The 19,491-nt window shown below is 49.5% G+C and overlaps 1 protein-coding gene; it reads left to right on the forward strand.

The window, feature by feature from the left end:
- The window catches only part of LOC125940785 (uncharacterized), an 847,616-nt gene that overhangs the window by 33,990 nt on the left and 794,135 nt on the right, over positions 1-19,491 (forward strand).

Consider the following 19,491-nt stretch of genomic DNA (forward strand, 5'->3'; position numbering starts at 1 on the left):
AGCCCCGTCGAGCTGCTCGGCTAGCCCGCATGCTACCTCGGACGTCAACATTCCTTCCATCCGACTTTCGAGGCGTCGTCCTGTGGGTTGAGTGCCTATTCACGAGTTTATTTTCTGCAAGCGATGGCCGCTACACGTGTAAAGTAAAGAATCAGCTTGGACTTTTCAATGAAGTTGAAAGTGATCCAGCAATTTTTTTGCGGGTAAAGTGTGCTTGCCTTTTTTCCTCGAGTTGCGTGCAGTAAGTTAGCGTGCAGTAAGTTAGGCTCTCGGACGCACCAGTCGGTAAGCCACCGTTTACCTGAGAGCCTATTATTTAATATATCGAATTAGTTATATGACGAATTTTTTGTGATCCCCTTCAGATTCGATATATCCGGGTTCGACTTTATCAGTTTAAGGGTTACAAATTCAAGTTTAGTTTTATTTGAGGTTAGAGTAGCTATTAGATCATAAATTGAGCTTATAAAATGAGTGGGTAATTTTGAGTTGTAATGGGATAATAAATTGAATGGGATTTCACACATTGGATGCATACTCATATTTTGTTGCTATTAGTGTTTTTATAGTAGTAACTTGAGAGAGGATAGTGGCATTATAAGTGTACAGGAGGAAAGAACCCAACGTTCGATCCGCATTGCTACTAATGTGGATATACCAGGTGATATTAGCGGTAATAGGTTGACCAGGGGTGCTAAGCAGGATGCGCCGAGTTTCTCGTTCGCACGAGTTTCACCCGAGTTTGCTCGATGGCAGTCAGTGAACGGAGATAGCAAGGAACGTGCAAGAACAGCTGGCAAAAAGAAATGTCGAGATAAAGCCGCGTATGACAACATGAGCGCACCCTGCGCGGCACAGGGATTCCGTGCTTCAAGCACAGAAGACTGCGCAGCAAAACGCGCCAGAGCCGCCTATTGTTATCAACGTATTATCACCATTTAGCAATACCGTGACTGGACCGCTGTCTATCTGCACACTTGCCGTGAGCCACTTGCCACGCCTTTCTAGGGCGCGTAAAGGGCGTGCCTCCTCTTTCGAGCATTATCTTTCTATCCTCCGTCGAATGCGAACAGGGCACATGCGGTGCATTGTTGCGCCTACACTTTCCCTCAATCGATTACGTTCAAATACAACAAATAAAATAAGAAACACTTTATTTCTTGAAGTATCTGCTTTCCGTTTGGAATGCCATACATGTTTAATGACAAACAGAGATCGAGCGAATTATTAAATTTTGCACTTTTTTGCCGCGAGTGGCGACAGTGAGGCGAAAGCTTACAAGCGGATACATTTTAGAGGGTCGCACGCACGAGGGAGTTCATACGGTGAGCAGTCGCTAGGGGCACTGCAGTGCTATCCTTGATAGGGTGCCTTGATGCCCGCGCGCATCGAGGCACTCTAATCATTGATAAAGTCAGTCATGACAGTGATCTTTCCATTTCCTGACTATTAGGGGAATGGCAACGCAGCGCCACGGCATGGTTGTTCACCGCAGGTGCTTCACTGAGGCGGCTATTAAGGCCGCCGCTTTACCAATTGAAACGATGGGAGCAACGGTTGTCACTGCAAAGTGGCTGTGCGGTATTCTAGGGTCCGTAGTGATGCAGCACAGTGAAAATGCGCCCGTTTATCTGCGAGCGGGAAGCCTCCGCGATGCATTGCAAAGAAGAGCGCGCTGCCCAGTGACACAATTCATCGCTTGTCATCGCTTGCCCAGTGAAGGTGCCTCCGTTCGCATGCATACGCAGAGTTTGAGTGTGTTGTTCTCTCCAATGTGCTTGTCGATTGCCTCTGCTGCTGAGCTAACAGCGATCGCAGATAGATATAGTAACGACAGTGCAGCAATCGCATTTTGGCGGGTGATGGCTCCTGTGTGCAGTTAGGAAATTAAACTGCGAACGCAGGAAGGGGTTGCAACTATTTAGTGTGCCGTGCTTGTGATGAAGAAATGCAATCGCACTGGGTTTAAAAAAGAAAGCGTTTCTTGGCGCTGACCGTGTTTGCGACACTGCAGATCCGATACACCATCGATGATAGAGCAGCCATCTCAAACAACAGCTGCGATACCTTTACGTTGGAAAACACTACGCACTGCTCAGCATCGTCATCCACCATGGCGCATCGACGCCTTGCAAGCAGCTATAGTGTCGTTGCGATAATTATTTGCTGTGTGCTACGTCGCTACAATGCAGACAATGAACCATGTTGTGGGGCCATCACAGCCTAAGAAGATAGATGCATGAGCCAGCGAAAGTCACCGCTTTGTTTTTGATAGTTGTTCTTAGTTACAGTGCATCACCGATGACAGTGTGTGCTGTGCGTATTTTCTGTCGGCGGTCAAGATTGTTGATGCCTCTCAGTTCCGCACCACGTCGCTGTTGCCGGAAAATAAGTTGGGCGTGGCCCAACCGTGGCGGGCGCGCGCACAAGAGTTACATGCCTCGCGCGGGGCGTGACGTATGGTTTTGATTGACACGCGAACTGGGGCCAAACTCGTACACCGCGAAACCCCCCTCGAGTTGAACTCGGGAACATGGTGGCGGCAGCAGCGGCCTGTGTAATCGCATCCAGCGGCAGCAAGCGTCAATATGACCACCTGGACCCGTTCACCTACATGTCCGACGTAGAGTTTCAGCGTCATTTTTGCCTTTCCAAAACGTGAGTGCGCTGGCTGTGTGACGAGTTGTGAAGGCCGTTGTCTGCGGAGATAGTGTGGCGGGCAAATTATGCTTTCGCAGCGTAGACTGGTGTGACTAGGCTGCGGAGGAATAGTTCGTGCGATCGCTTCGGCTCTCTCCTGTTTCAAGCAAGCTCGTCCACCGCGCCCCAGCCCCAGGCCAGGTCCGGCGTCGTCATCGGAGTACTGGAGCACCTGCGAACACCTGGGGTTCAACCCGGACCAACCAACCTGCGCAGGCGAAGTAGTCACATTCGAAAACTCAGAATGGATGCCGGGCTGCCTTCCGGTGCAACAGGTGCCGAAATCAGTTTTGGCAGGTACACGGTACCGCTGCACGGCACGGGCAGAGAGGCGAAGGAAGTTACTGCGCCAACACGGACCGCCTCGGCCGTCCGAATGACCACCTCTCCAGGCGGCAAATGATTTGGATCACATACTGCGTGAGCAAAAGCGTAGACATATGGATGTTGAAAGAGACCGTAGACTTGTTTCCTCTATCGGAGCACGCCATCGCCGACTGGAGGAGCTACCCCCGTAAGGTCGCGAGGGACGAGCTGCTGGCGCGAGCTGCACTCGGTGGCCCCGGGAAGACAGCGTAAATTGACGAGTGCCTTCTTCGCGGCGAGAATAAGTGCAATCGAGGCCGCCTAATGACGGGCGACAACGTTCCGCCGAGCCGCCAAAACTACGGTGGTGTTAAAGATGGTGGCCCATGGGTCTTCGGCATGGTCTGCGCGACCTGAGGGGTGCTGCTACTTTTCAAGGTTGACCGACGAAAGGCAGCGACGCTAGGCGCCATTATTGCAGCCAATGTTCAACCGGGGACCATTATTCATAGTGACGAATTGGCCGCATACAACTGTATCCCAAATTCAGTGGATGCTAACGGGGCTATGCCTCAATCTGCATTGGGAGACAGTTAACCACAGCGTGCACTTTGTGGAAACCAACACGGGCGTTCACACGCGAAAAATAGAAAGTTATTGTCAAAAAGTAAAGCGCCACCTCGTAAGCACTGGGTACAGAGTAACTGCACTGATGCTGGAGTCCCACCTGGGATGAATGTGGTGGCACTCAACGGCCACGTGCGCTGCAAAGACCTTTTCTTGCGTTTGTTAGAAGCCACGGATCGCTGGGGCTACCCAGTATAAAGACTCTTTCCTGCGGTTGTTAGAATTCATCGCTCGGCGCTAGCCAGTATGAAGGTGCGTTACAATGTAACAGAAAATAAAGCGTAGTTTTTTTTATCCTTGCATGAGTGTTTTCCGACATTCCTGAGTGCTTACACGGTAAGCGCGCGGCAAATCACTTCTGCGCTAGCCGACGCTCCCTTCGTCTCGAAGCCTTACTTTAGCGCGAGCAACGAGCGATCTGTCGAAAGCCCAGTGTAAAAATCATGCGCACACCAATCTGTGCTCGGAAATGGGAGCGCAAGCACGTAGGGAGCCGCACCAATTAAATCTAGAGGAAAGAGAAAGAGCAACGAGCGATCAGTTCAAAGCCCAGTGCGAAAACCAAGCGCACACCAATCTGGGCTCGGAAATGCTAGCGCAAGCACGTAGCGAGCCGCGCCAATCCAATCCAGAGGAACAAAGAGGAGGGCGAGCGTGCCCTCGTGGTATAACGCGAAACGATTAAACTACAAATTAGTCTAATACACATTCAGTGTACAATTCGTAAACTTTAAAACACCTATACCCTACGGTAATGTGACTAATATCATTGTACAAAATGCATTTATTTGATAACTTGCTTGTGCCTCTAATGCACTCGGTGCAACGACAAACAAGTGAAAGAATGCACGACCATGCACCGACCGTATGATCACGTGAGCCCCGGTTTGTCGACCGCCCATATGACAACGCCCAAGGGATGATGGCCACCCAGAGTGAATCTAAATAAACCAATGAAACTGGAGGTGTGCCGACGGACAAACTTTGTCTTGTTACCATTAGTTCTTTCATCTTGGGGCGTCGCCAGAGCTCGTGAAGATCCCGAGTTTCGCCAAACTCGGGGCATCCTGCATAGCACCCCAGGTAAGGTTTACGGTACTATGAACACGTAAATACTTTTATGAATACGGGCTCTAACTCCGTGTTGTTAGTTACATGGAATGATGATGTATGGTGTTTAATGGTGCAAGGGCGAAGTATGGCCAAAGAGCGCCATGCCAGTGTTTGTGAGTTTGCAGTGGAGCGATGAATTCTGAGAAGTAGATGAGGCGTGGCTGTAAAGGGGCCTGAAAATAATCGCAGTAAAGTGCGTAGAATATACATGTACTAAAATCATGGCAATGACTTATGAGGTGTACTATGAAATGAAGAGTACACTGAGAAAGAATGACACGATATTTGAAATATTTAAGATGCGGTAATTAGCAAGACGCACTACTGCCTAATCAGAGCCCTTGAACCAGAAGGGCCTAGAGGCATGTGCTATAAAAAACTACTATCACAGCGGCATCCTCTGGGGAGAGGATGCGCTACGAACTAGTTGGTCTAATAACATGCAGGACCACATCGTTCAAAAAATCGACGACTGCTTTGGCATTAAAAAGCGGTTCTTCACCAAGAAACCTAATGAGTTGAAGCGGCACATGATATTGGTACGCTTGTGGAAAATATTTCTTTCTTTCCGTTTCGGCTTCCCGGCACTCCACGAGGACATGGAGGACGGTCAGTGTCTCACTACATCTACCACAGGTTGGTGGTTCATCACCAGTAAGCAAAAAATTGTGGGTGCTATATGTATGTCCTATACTGAGACGACAGAACAGGACATCAGTTCGTCGTGTTCTCGTTATGGGAGGCCAGAAAGCTAGCTGTGGTTTAATGAAGTGAAGCCTATTATTTTATTATTTGTTTCAGCATCCCACAAGCGTTGCCAGTGTCTTCGCAGTTTCTTTCGCAGGAAAGGCTTCAAATCTGTTGCAAGAACAGCAGTTGTAGGGTTAATAGCCTGAGATGTAACAGATGTGGCCATTTGATCTGCTCGAACATTACCCTCAATGCCTCTATGACCTGGCACCCAGCATATAATTACATGCCGGTTTGATATATACGCTCTGCATAGGATGGAATAGAGCTCAGTTAGTATAGAAATTTTGTGTTTGCTTTCACGACGCTTAGGGAGTCTGTAAATATAATTGCTTTTGGAAATTTTGATTTCCTTATATGATTCACGGCCGACAATAGTGCATGGGCTTCAGCCGTGAAGATACTCATTTCCGGGTGCAGTACACCGGATTCCGAGAAGGATGGGCCGACGGCTGCATAAGATACCCCGACATGTGACCTAGAAGCGTCTGTGTAAAACTCTGTGCACGAGCACTTGGATTGAAGCTCCAGGAAATGCATTTTAATGTGTGCCTCTGGTGCGTTTTTCGTGACCTCTACAAACTATGTATCGCAATCTATGAGTTGCCACTGCCACGGTTGTAACAGTTTCGCTGGAGCCATAAGACAATGTTCAAGAACGGGAACACCCATTTCCTCACTGAGGTTCCTCACGCGCAAAGAGAAGGGCTTTCTCGCTGCCGGTCGATTATGGAAGGGTGTGGCAGTGGTCACGTCATTTATAGTTGAATAAGAAGGATGTCCAGTGTTCGCGCGTATGCTCAGAAATTATGTGAAACTGCTATATGAACGCTGCAGATGGAGTGACCACTGATTCGACTCGACATAGAGGCTCTGGACGGGACTTGTTCGGAAAGCACCGGTCGCGAGGCGGATACCCAGATGGTGAACGGGGTCTAGTATGTTTAATGCACATGGCTTTGTGGAATTATACTATAGCTCCGTAATCGAGGCGTGAGCGGACAAGACTATTATAAAGGTTAAGCAGACACTTTCGGTCACTACCTCAAGTCGTACGCGACAGAAGCTTTAAAAGGTTCATTGTCTTCAGGCATTTTGCCCTCAGGTACTTAATATGAGGAATAAATGTAAGCTTGGAATCTAAAATAATGCCTAGAAACTTATGCTCGCTGCTCACAGAGAGCGCATCTCCTTTGATTTGTATACTGGGGACAGGCGTTATGCCTCTCTTGTTTCTAAAGAGTATGCAAGTGCTCTTCTGGGCGTTTACTTTAAAACCGTTCTCGTCTGCCCATTTGGACAATCTGTTTATTCCCAGCTGCACTTGTCGTTCGCAGATGGCAATATTGCATGACTTGAAAGCTATCTGCACATCGTCGACATACACAGAATAAAACATAGTGCGTGGGATCACTGTGTGCAGGGAACTCACTTTTACAATAGTGTGCAACTAAGCACGCCCCCTTGTGGCACACCGGTCTCTTGGGTGAATGACTTAGAAAAAGCATTACCCACTCTTACGCGGAATGTGCGATTAGATAGGTAACTTTCGATTGTGTTTAACATGTTGCCATGGGCACCCATCGCAGAGAGATCTCGGAGGATGCCGTAGCGCCATGTCGTGTCGTAAGCTTTTTCTAGGCCGAGAAACACTGAAACACAGAACTGCTTATGTATGAAAGCGTCTCTAATATAAGATTCAATGTGAACAAGGTGGTCTGTTGTGGACATACCTTCCCTGAAACCACATTGGGAGGGGTCTAGTAATTTGTTATTTTCAAGGAAACAGATTAAGCGCCTGTTGATCATTTTTCCAAACAGTTTGCACAGACAGCTTGCTAGCGCTATTGGCCTGTAGCTGCTGGCTAAGGACGGGTCTTGGCCTTGTTTAAGCACGGGGATGACTATAGCCTCCTTCCAGGAGGACGGGATATACCGAGCCGCCCACATGGCATTGAAAAGAGACAGGAGTGTTTTCAGTGCTTCAGGGTGCAGGTGCTTAATCATTTCATACATGAGACGATCGGCGCCAGTTGTTGCAGCAAGTAAGAGAAGCTTTAAGTTCAACTAGGCTCAATTTGCAGTTGTAATCTTCATTTCGTGAACATTTTCGATCAAGGGGCTTTCGCTCTGCGGGTTCTTTGAACCTGAGAAATGTTTGTGTGTATTGGGACGCACTAGATACATGTTCAAAGTGTTCGCCCAGACAATTTGCCTGGTCTTCCAGGCTGTCACTTTGGTTACTGACTAAGGGTAATGGGTGTACTTCCCGGCCTTTTAATTTATTAAGTCTATTCCACACTTTTGTCTCATCCGTGTAAGAATTTATACCGGAGATGCACTTCTCCCAACTCTATGTTTTCGCACGTCGACGTGTTCTTCTACCCTGGGATTTCATTTGTTTGAAACTAATCAAGTTTTCGGCAGTTGGAGAGTCGCGAAGTCGTCCTCAAGCTTTGTTTTGATTTTTCCGTGCTTGTTTATATTCTTCATTCAACCACGGAATGCGACGTTTATTCGTAAGTCCGTTAGTTTGACGGATGCATTTCGTGGCAGCGTCAATTATAAAGCCTGTTATATACGCCACAGCGTCTTCTACATTAAAGGAGGTAATATCATCCGTGCTTAAATATGTAATTTCTCGGAAAATTTCCCAGTTAGCTGTGTCAATCTTCCAGCGGGAACTGTGTGGTGAGCATATATCTTGTTTTGTTAAGTTTATTATAACTGGGAAGTGGTCGCTCCCAAAAGGGTTCTTGAGAACGGACCACTCCAGGTCCGGCATTAGTGTACTCGACGTGATACTTAAATCTATGGAGGAGTATGTGTTGTGCGCCACGCTGTAGTGTGTTGGCTCTTTCTTATTCAGTAAACATGGTCCTGAGGAAAAAAGAAAGTTTTCAATTAGGCGACCTCTCGCATCGCAACGAGAGTCTCCCCACAATTAGTTACGAGTATGTGCATTGAAATCTCCGAGAACTATGTATGAAGCCAGAAGCTAATCTATGTAGTCTTGAAATTCGGTTTTATTAAGTTGATAACTGGGAGGGATGTATATAGAACTGATAGTGACTAGCTTGCCCAACAGCACCCCTTGGACAGCAACTGCCTCTAGGGGCGTACGAAGTCTTATTTCCCGACCGGCAACACCTCTCTCGACTACGATAGCCGCACCACCGGATGACGCAACAGTGTCATCGCGGTCTTTGCGAAAAAATAGCATATTCTTTAAGGAAATTTGTCTGTGCATGTTTGAGGTGTGTTTCTTTAACACACAGCACCTTAGGATTAAACTTGTGTAGGATTTATTTGACGTCATCGAGGTTGTGTAGGAGTCTTCTCACGTTCCATTGTATTATTTGTGTATTCATGTTGAAAGTGTTTTTTGTGCTGTGTGTTTGAAAGAAACTAACTTAACTTACAGAGCCCTTGTCGGGCCCTGCGATGCGGGCTTTTTCTTTTTTGGAGCGATCGCGAGATGCTCGCGGCTCCTTTAGCGCTTGCGGCGCCGTCTGGCCGATTGTTGTGTCCATCGCCTCTTCCGAGGCGCTTGACACGTGCTCTTGCGAGCGGTTGGTTTGACGGGAAGGCCTCGTCTCGAGGGACGAGGCCCTTGAGGCCACCAGCCCAAAGGTCGATGGTCCCGTGTTCTGGGATGGCGGAGCAGCGCTAGCTGCAGCCGCCGGGGGGGGGGGGGGGGGGGAGGCGGATGGCGTCACTGCCGGCTCACTGTGTGAGCCGGACAGCCGCCGGAAGCCGTTGCGACGCCGCCCCCTGCCGCGCCACATCGGCAAAGGTGTTCTTTGGCAGGTAGGATACTCGCCTGCGCGCCTCCTTGAACGTTAGATTTTCCTTTACTTTAATTGTTACAATTTCCTTTTCTTTTTTCCAGGATGAGCACTACCGCGAGTATGCGGCGTGCTCCCCATCACAGTTCACGCAATGTAGTGAGTTTTCACAAGACTCAGATGAGTGTTCATGAGCACTGCATTTCGCACACGTTTGGCGCCCTCGGCAGTTCTGGGAGTTGTGGCCGAATCGCTGGCATTTAAAGCATCTGAGAGGATTTGGAACGTATGCCCTGACACGAAGTTTGATGTGTCCGGCCTCGATGGACTCGGGCAGGACACTTGAGCCGAAAGTGAGCACCAGGTGCTTAGTCTTGATTTCTTTGCCGTCGCGCCTCATCTTAATTCATTTAAAGTTTATGACATTCGGCTCACTAAAGCTATCCAAGAGTTCAGCCTTGGTTAGCTCCATTAAATCATCATCTGAAACAACGCCGCGAGTGCTGTTCATAGTACGGTGTGTGGTCAGTGTTATAGGGATGTCCCCAAATGACACTAATTTCGGCAGTTTTTCGTATTGTATCTGATCGCGGAGCTCCAGAAGCAGATCACCGCTTGCCATTTTCGATGCTTTGTAACCTCGGCCAAGAACATCAGTGAGAGACTTCGAGACAAGGAAGGGTGAGATCATTTTCACTGTCTTTTCGGGCTTATCAGAGTGGATGACGTGAAATCGTGGAAAGTTTTGTGTTCTGTTGCCAAAAAATTGAAATACATCTTCGCTGCGCTCTCGTTTCTGAGGGCGATCAGGGAGTTTAGAGAAAGCGCTGTCCATCAGCATAGCTGGGATTTTCGGCAGCGATGCCAACCAACCACAAACGAGGCCAACACGGGGACCTGACAGGGGTTCCTGCAGTGGGAATCCTGCCAACGCCAGTTGTACATCACTGCTATAACCAAATACAGCATAACCAAGACTGGCTAGCCACACAAGGGTAACCCTTGCCCCCAGAAATTTGAAAGTGAGGAGAAGATAACAGAAGACAGGGAAGAAGAGATCGTGAAAGAGAAAGAAAAAGTGTTGAGAGGGGGACAGGAAAAGGCGACTGCCAATTTCCTCTAGGTGGGTCAGTCTGGAGGTGCCGTCTATGTGAAGCAGAGGCCGAAGAGGTGTGTTGCCTCCGCTGGGGGGCCTTAAAGTTCCGAACACCCAGCATCGGCTCAACCCCCAGGATCACCCTTACCCCAGACACGGCTGAACCGCGCACGGCTACACGCGGGAGTGTCCAACCCTCGTGTGCTCGGGTACGTGGTGGCACAACTCACCAAACGCCTGCTTGCACAGACGCCCCTGCGGGGAGTTACGTGGAATAGCTGTCAAATGAGAGTTGTTCAGATGATATTGCTCCTACGTCTGGTGTGCCGCAAGGCTCCGTGTTGGGGCGGATTCCTTTCTATTCTTTTAATGCGAAAGCATTATATGCCTTATTACGCGAAAATCCGACGTTGTAGTCGGCGGCATGACCAAAGGACGCTACCAAAAATGGCCTACAACAAAGAGTAAAAACGCGTAAACAATGCTCGAATTGACGACAAATTTAGCAGGGAGGTTCATGTAAACAATGTAAATTAATCCCTTTGAAAAGAAAAATAGGGAAATTTTGATCTGGGTGGGAATCGAAAGCGGTCCTGCGGGGCGCGGAGAAGACCCACTCCGTCTCTTCTGGAGAGCGGACGTGCTTTACATGCGCTCCGCAAACGCTGCCCCTATGACAGGACCAACTTATCCTAGCCATCCGAATTGTGCAGCAGGCGCCGCTGTGCAGAATTGTGCAGCAGACACCGAAGAGCGCAAGAGACGCAGCTGCGCACAAGGACCATTCGGCACGTCGGCACCTCGACGGCGGTATGCAACCAATTGTAGTAGAGGGAGAAGAAATATCACCCTCGGAACTAACCTCTAACAACGGCTGGTATTCAGCGCACGACAAGAGAAGCTCGACTCGTAACTCCCACCCCACCCATACTCCGAATTCCGCCGCTGCCGAGAAATGCAAGCAGCTATCTGCGCCTGAAACTCCGGCGGGGCACCGGCCCCGGCCGCCCAAACTCTTTGCCCTACGCCACCCCAAGCTACCCATCGACGATCATAAAATCATCCTCCGTCCCCGTGGCGGCCTCAACCTTCGGACTGGGAACGGCGTTACGCTTCGCGATGCCATTCTGCAAGCAGCCCACCTCGGACACCAAGAGGCCAAGCCAGACACCGTAATCATCGACACCCTCCTACACCTCGTCCTCATCAACACTCCCGACCCACAACACCGACTCCACTACTTCGCCATCACTTTGGCATCACTTTGGTTGGCGGCATAGGATTCGTTCCTAACCATTCTCTGCATATTTCTGCAGATTTCGTGTGCATCTGATTTCCGGAGCCATCTGTGTGAACAACGATACTATATCAAGACGCACACGTGTAAAGCCAGCGACGCCAGCACTGTCATCACTGCATCGCGTGCAGCGCCGCCTACAGACGGATCCTGCCTTTATAAGCGATTGCCCTGGAACGTCGATCATCACTTTGGCAGCAGTGGTTGGCGGCATAGTATTCGTTCCTAACCATTCTCTGCATAATCCTGCAGGTTAGTGCTTCCGAAATTTTCCTTATAGCCCATAAGTTTTTGCCGCCACCACTGCTGCCATTCTTTGCTTTTTGTATTGATCCGCATAATTCTACAAGATGCCCACTAATTCCGAGTTGGCGAAAGAACTTGAGCATCTACGTTCTGAAGTCGCAGAAATGCGTCAAAGTCTTAGTGTGTTTAATGAATTGTACGAATCTGTGAAAGCAAGAAACGACAACCTTCTCCAAGAAAACAAATCCCTGAGAGACGATAATAAGTCTTTGAGAGTAACAAAAGCCTTTCACAACGAGTAGCTGACCTTGAGCAGTATTCCAGGCAAAATAACGTAGAAATTAAAGGTATTCCACAGACTGAAGGAGAAATCTGCCTAACAATTGTCCAGGCTTTAGGCGACAAGATTGGGTGCCCTGTCACTGCTGGTGACATTGACATTGTTCACCGCGTGCCTGCCAAACAAGGAACTAACATTATCGCGCGGTTCTGCTCGCGAACAAAAAAGGCTGACTTTGCTTCCAAAGCGCGCAAAGCAAGACTCACAACAACTGCAATAGGGCTGTCACATAAACCACCCACTTTTATTTATGTTAATGATCACCTCACACCCGATAATAAGCGGCTTTTTGCGCAGGCGCTAGAGCTCAAGAAGTCTAAAGGATGGAAATTTCTGTGGACCGATAACTGTGCCATTAAGGCCAGAAAGTCGGAAAACAGCCGTGTTCATCGCATATGCAGTGCGAATGACTTGTCAGTCTTCAAATAATTTCTTCCTTGCTTGCACTAACGTATAATTCACCATGGCTGACTCAGTTTTTACTCTTGATGAAGCGAAAGCTCTATTTAAGGAAAAACAACCCACTTTATCCCTAATACATTGGAACATCCGCAGTGTTTGTAAGCATCATGATGATTTAATCGCTCTTCTTTGTAGTCTTGATCATGCCTTCTCTTTCGTATGCCTATCTGAAACGTGGTTATCGTCTCATGACGGGAATCTATACGGTCTTTCTGGCTACACTTCCGAATATTGTCATCGTGAAGGTTATCGTAGTGGCGGTTCGGCCATTTTAGTAAAATCTTCATTATCATATAAGCGTCGCCATGATCTTTTTTTTCGTCATTGTCTCTGTGAATCAGTGTGGTTAGAAGTAGAGAGCATTACTCTGCAGCTGCCTACCAAACATAACATCATAATTGCATGCATTTATCGTTCACCTTCTTCCTCCTACATCGAGCTTTGTAAAGAATTTGAGCAGTTACTAAACATAGTCACTGATGAAAACAAGGATATTGTGATATGTGGCGACATTAACATCAACATTATCAACCCTGACAGTCAATGTTGCTCTGAGTACTTACGTACTTATCTTAGCTGTGGACTCTCCTCTCTAATCACAGCTCCAACCAGGTGTGAAATAGGCGGACCTAATACTTTAATTGACCATGTACTGTCTAGCATACTTACTGATTTTAGCACAGCTGGAATAGTGGACTATGCCGTAACAGACCATTACCCTATATTTTTTTGCATAGGTTCCGTAATGCCTTCTCCAGTAGCAAAATATGTCAGGACTTTCTTTGATTCTACAGGTACATATTCAAAAGTCAGGCAAGCATGTGCACGCGTCCAATAAAGTCATCCAGTCCGGCGCTGTTTCTTGAGCAGCGTACACACTACGAACGTAGGCAGCCGACTCCCGAAAAAACGACCGAGTGCCTCGCGGTGGTTCAGCGTGCCTGTCACACATTATACTGCGCCAGAGACTATGCAGACCAAGTACGACGAACATGTCATATGGTGGGTCACAGGGATCTTTAAAAGGTAAGAAACGAATTGTGTATGGTGTGATGTCTAAATCTTTTTTAAGTGTTCTTTGGAGAATGTCCCAGAAGAACACAGCATCCCTACAATCGACAAAACAGTGATCAATCGTTTCAGCATGTGGACACAAACGGCAATTTGTAGACCACGGCACGAAACAGCCCCTTTTTTTAACCATGTTTTGACAGGAAGGGTTGCCGAATGTAAGTTAAAGAAAAAAAGTCTTGATCCCTGGAGGAATGATCATTCGACGGACACGCTTGAGTACATCTAAGTAGCAACATTCCAAATAAGGCGCACGGTAATGGGGAACAGGAAACAATGTGTCTATCAGTGCAGCAGAAATTTCTTTACGGGATGCAGTGAAAATATAATCCAAGCTAAAGCGACTCTTAAGAAAGCGAAAGCCTTCAACAACCTCTTTCAAGAAGCCCCAAGGAGCAGGTGGTGCATCTCTGACAGATGACGACACGACTATTTCTGGGAAGTAATTCATTAATCGAAGTTGTAACATCTCTTTTAGAAAAGGACTGTTTACATCACGAAAGAAGAATAACCGGGAGACAAGTTGCCTAACAAAAAGGTGAACTAGGCCAAGACCACCACTCTCAAGAGGAAGAAAAAGGTTATCACGCCGCATGGCCTCAACACGTGAGCTCCATATATAGGTAGCAAACACACGATGGAAAGCTTGCAACCTAAGTCGTGAGCAGTGTAATACCTGCAGGACGTACATAAGTCGAGCTCCTAGAAACAGATTGCAAGCTTCAGCTCGGCTAAATATGGACAGCTGCCGCCCCTGCCAGTTGTTAACCTTACGTTGTACTTCTGCAACTTCCGCTAACCAGTGTGGATTACTGTTGCGATATTGAGAGAGGGGTACACCTAAGTACTTAAAGTCTTGCCTCCACTGAATACCTGCGAAGTGAGTTGGAATTGTATACCATACACCGAACCAAAATCCTGAACTCTTCTCAAAGTTCACTGTTGCACCAGAAGCTGAGCAAAACTGCTGCGTTATGGCGAGGGCAGTCTCCACACTTTTCTTGTCAGCGCAGAAGAAGGCTATGTCATCTGCATAGGCTAGTACCCGGACCTCATTGGATAACAATTTGAACCCGTGAAAGGTATGATCCTTCAAAATTTGTGCACAAAGCGGTTCCAAGTACAAAGCGAATAATAGAGGAGACAAGGGGCATCCTTGCCTTACCGATGCCCTGAGGTAGACAGAGTCAGATAGACAACCATTAACAATTAGGCTTGTTGTACCGTTAGCATAACACATGGATATGCCTTTAAAAAGAAGAGATCCAATGTTTATTTGCTCTAAAACACTAAACAAGAAGCAGTGATTAACTTTATCAAATGCTTTTGCCAAATCAACCTGGACTATTGCAACCTGACCCGCACTTTCTGTCACATACTCTAGCACAGACCGTGCAACGTGGATATTTGTCTGAATTGATCTTCCTCTAATGCCACATGTTTGATGGTGGTGGTAGGATACCGCACATATGCCAATGACATGCCAATGATTCCGCACATATGCCAATGATCGAATTACTTCTTGAAGGCGACTAGCTAATATCTTAGCAAGTATTTTATAATCCACGTTGCAAAGTGATATGGGGCGATATCCCTCAACCTTCTGCAATTTTGTTGCATCACTGCTTTTTGGGATAAGTACTGTGTGCCCTTGATAGAGCGTGGCAGGTAGGTATCCAATCCTGTAAGCTTCTTCATACACTTTAAGCAGAAAGGGAGCCAATATAGAGCAAAAGCACTGATAAAATTCCGCTCCTCAAGCCATCAGGCCCAGGAGTGTTGCCTTTAGTTAGCGAAGCAATGGTTGCTTCCACTTCCTTGATAATTATGCCTCTATCAACGTCATCGCATTCTTCTTGACTGAGCTGTGGCAGCAACGAAATAAAATTTTCCGTTACAGCTTCACTCTTAACTACTTTGTGAGACTGAAAGATATTTTCGTAATGATCTGTGAACGCTTTCATTATTCTATCCTGGTCATTAACAATCGCTCCGGAATACTCTATCTCGAGAACTTGCTTCGACAGAGCATGCCGACGCTCATCACCAAGCGAACGACTACAAGGCTGTTGCTCCAAATACATCGCCCACCTCGGCCGCGAAATCGAAAAATACAGCACGCAGCTCTGCGTGCAGCAGTGGCATGCCATCTGTAACGAAGCCGACGGGCAGCTGCACGCCAGCCGTACGTGGAAGCTGCTCCGCCACTTACGTGACGAGACGCAGAGCAAATCGTTCCAGCAACACAGACTGGCGCAGATCCTGCACGCGGCAATCAAAGAACACGGCGAGGACGAAGTGGGCAAACGCCTCATCGATCAATATCTCCCGGCCACCGCACAAGTCCGCCACCCGGACTACGAAGGCACAGAAAACCCCGCGCTCGACGCGGATATAGAAGAATGGGAGGTCCGCCGAGCGGTGCAAGAGCTGAACTGCAAGTCGGCAGCCGGCCTGGACCTGATCCACAATAAGACCCTGCGAAACCTTGGCGACGTGGCCATCACGGCCCTTACGAATTTCTACAACGACTGTTGGCGCTCCGGCACGCTGCCCAAGCAGTGGCGGACCGCCCGAACGATATTGATCCCTAAACCCAACAAGCCGCCCAGCATTTAGAATCTCCGCCCGATCTCCCTGACGTCATGCGCGGGCAAGGTGCTGGAGCACGTGCTAAACAACCGTTGGCAGAGTTACATGGAAGAGCACGACGCGTACCCTGCGGCGATGCTGGGCTTTCGGGCCCGGCTGAGCACGCAGGATGCAATGCTACTGATCCAGCACGACCTGCTCGAGTCCCCCAGCAAGACCGACGGCAGGGCGATCCTAGGCCTCGACCTCAAAAGTGCCTTTGACAACGTGCTACACTCCGCAATCCTGGCACAGGTCGAGAGGCTCGGGCTGGGACGGCGAACGTACGATTACATCCGGGCCTTTCTCTCGAATCGGACGGCGTGCCTCCACGTCGGTCACCTGCAGCTGGAGGAGCGAAGGTTGGGCAGCGTCGGCACACCGCAAGGGGCCGTCATCTCCCCCATTCTATTTAATATAGTCATGATACCAGTGGCCGAGCGCCTTGCCCGATTGCCGCAGGTCCAGCACACAATATATGCAGATGACATCACATTGTGGATGACGGGAGGCACGACCGGCCACATAGAGGAGTCACTGCAAGAGGCAATCTGGCACATAGAAGACTGCCTGCAGCGGACAGGCCTCCGATGCTCTCCGCAGAAGTCGGAGCTACTGGTATTGCCACCTCCTGGTCACTGGCGCAAGTCAACGGAGAAGGAGGCGGCTAACATCACGCTAAGGACCGAAGACGGCACCACCATCCCGCACGTCCGAGGAATCAGAGTACTCGGCATGCACTTCGACGCGGGAAACGGCAACCACACCGCTCTGAGCCGGCTGCTAACGAAGGTGGGAGTGGCGACCCGCCTGGTCAAGCAGATATCCACCAAACGACATGGGATGCGAGAGACGAATCTCCTGCGACTGCTGCAGTCGTTCGTGACGAGCCACGTCTCGTACGTCGGCGCGTTCCACGGATGGCTGCGGCACGAGCGGGAGAAAATCAACGCTGCAATAAGGAAGGCCCACAAGACGGCGCTGGGCCTCCTCGCCTGTACGAGCAACGATGCCCTGGCTCGACTAGGAGTCCATAATACCCTGGAGGAGGTGAGCGAGGCCCAGCGCACGACGCTGCTGACTCGCCTCGCAACAACCAAAGCCGGAAGAGCGAACCTACAGAGGGTCGGCCTGCGCCCGCCAAGGGCCGAATCCTATTGGGAGGAAGCCCCGAAGCGGGAGGGTGAGCAAGCAAGTAGCAAGGCGCCTGGTGGTCCTGCCGCTCCCGCGCAACGTGCACCCGGACCGCAACAAGGAGCGAAGGGTGGCCAGGGCGAGAGCGCTGGCCGAAACATACGCCGACGACGCAAAGGCGGTGTACGTGGACGCAGCCAAACACCAACGCAAGCCGAAAACGTACGTGGCAGCGGTTGTCCGGGCCACGGACGGGAAAGTACTCAACGCCTGCAGCGTCCGAGCGACGTCTGCGGAGCAAGCGGAGGAAGCCGCCATCGCCCTGGCGCTGAGCGGCATACCGGAGGCGACCACGATCCTGAGCGACTCCCGCACGGCCATCGCCAACTTTGGCCGCGGGAGCGTCGGGACGCCGGCGGCGAGCCTGTTGCCGAGGACCAAGTCAACCACAACCCATCTACGATGGTTCCCGGCTCACGTCGGAGTCATCCCAGGAGGAGCGGCCAACCGCAACGAGGAGGCGGACGTCGTCGCGCGTGAGCTCGCGTACCGTGCGGCGCCCCCCCGCCCCTCGGAAGCGGACGAGGCTGACTTCCTGGACCCGGACCCGCTACTGGACTACGGAGGAATCCTCGCTTGGTACCGAGAGGGCCGCCGAGCGTTGTCTGGGCCTCACCCGAGACTAGGGCGACGTGAGGGGGTCCTCTTACGACAGCTACAGACTGGAACAGTAGTCACGCCGGCCCTGGCCCGGCACGTGTGTCCCGGACTGTTTGAAAGTGCTACGTGCAGTGTGTGTGCGCGAGAACTGGCAACCTTAGCCCACGTGCTGTGGGGGTGTGACGCGTGTGCGGGGGGAACCGTGCGGGACTCTCTGCCACCGGACATGGAACACTACATCAGTTCGCCTGACCATCAGGCGCAACTCCAAGCCATCCAGCGGCTAGACGCGGCCCTGGCCCGGCAAAAGCGAACGGAGGCAACTCCTAGTAGCTAGCGCCGGACCGGTACGCGCTGAGGTCTAGTGGGGGTTGATGGAGCCCTACGTGGCCTGATCCACCCCTACATGCCGGATTAATGTCAATAAAGTCGTTTTCTCTCTCTCTCTCTCTCCAAATACCGACGAGTACGCGCTCGAACTAGTGCACCTCTGTATCTCACAGTGTCCATTGTCTGCATTTGTGCCTTAACGTTGTAAATGTCTTCGATGTACTTGCCAGGATGCAGGCATTCAAGTTCGTGCAGCTTATCTAGCAACTTGCACAACTCTTTATATTTGCCTTTTTTCTCAAAAGACAATATGGAAGCTTCTTCGATGGCTATCATTTTAACTTCTTGCTTGAATATCTCCCATTGCGCAAAGACAGATAACGAACTACGACTTGAAACGTCAATAAGAATTTCCGGGACGCGCTTGAGAAAAGGCTTATGTAAGAGTAACTGATTATTAATTTTCCATAAATCCCAATTCATCCGCGAACTTTGACACTGCCGGTTGCCAAAACAAGCCGACACCAAACAATGATCACTGAAGAACACAGGGTGCACACTGTAGCCGTATAGGCTAGGGAGGATAGGTAAAGATACATAAATTCGATCTAGCCTTGCATGAGATGTACCTTGAAAATGCGTGAAGCGAAAAGGGACTTTTTCATGATCCCCTACATCAACAAGCTGGTAGTCACATGTCATGGCATTCAAAACGTCAACGCTGGTATCATGGCGTTGCCTTGTAGACGACCGATCCTGACCACTACACACACAATTAAAGTCACCTAAGACAACCAATACACGGTCATTGCGTAAGTGCTCGGTCAATGAGAAAAAGTAGTCCTCCCGGTCACGTGCCTTACTTGGCGCATACACACAATGAAACCTCCAAACATGACTATCAATATTGACATCACACCATACAAGGCGCCCTTCCCTA

Source organism: Dermacentor silvarum, chromosome 10 (assembly GCF_013339745.2).
Source record: "Dermacentor silvarum isolate Dsil-2018 chromosome 10, BIME_Dsil_1.4, whole genome shotgun sequence".
NCBI lineage: Eukaryota > Metazoa > Arthropoda > Arachnida > Ixodida > Ixodidae > Dermacentor > Dermacentor silvarum.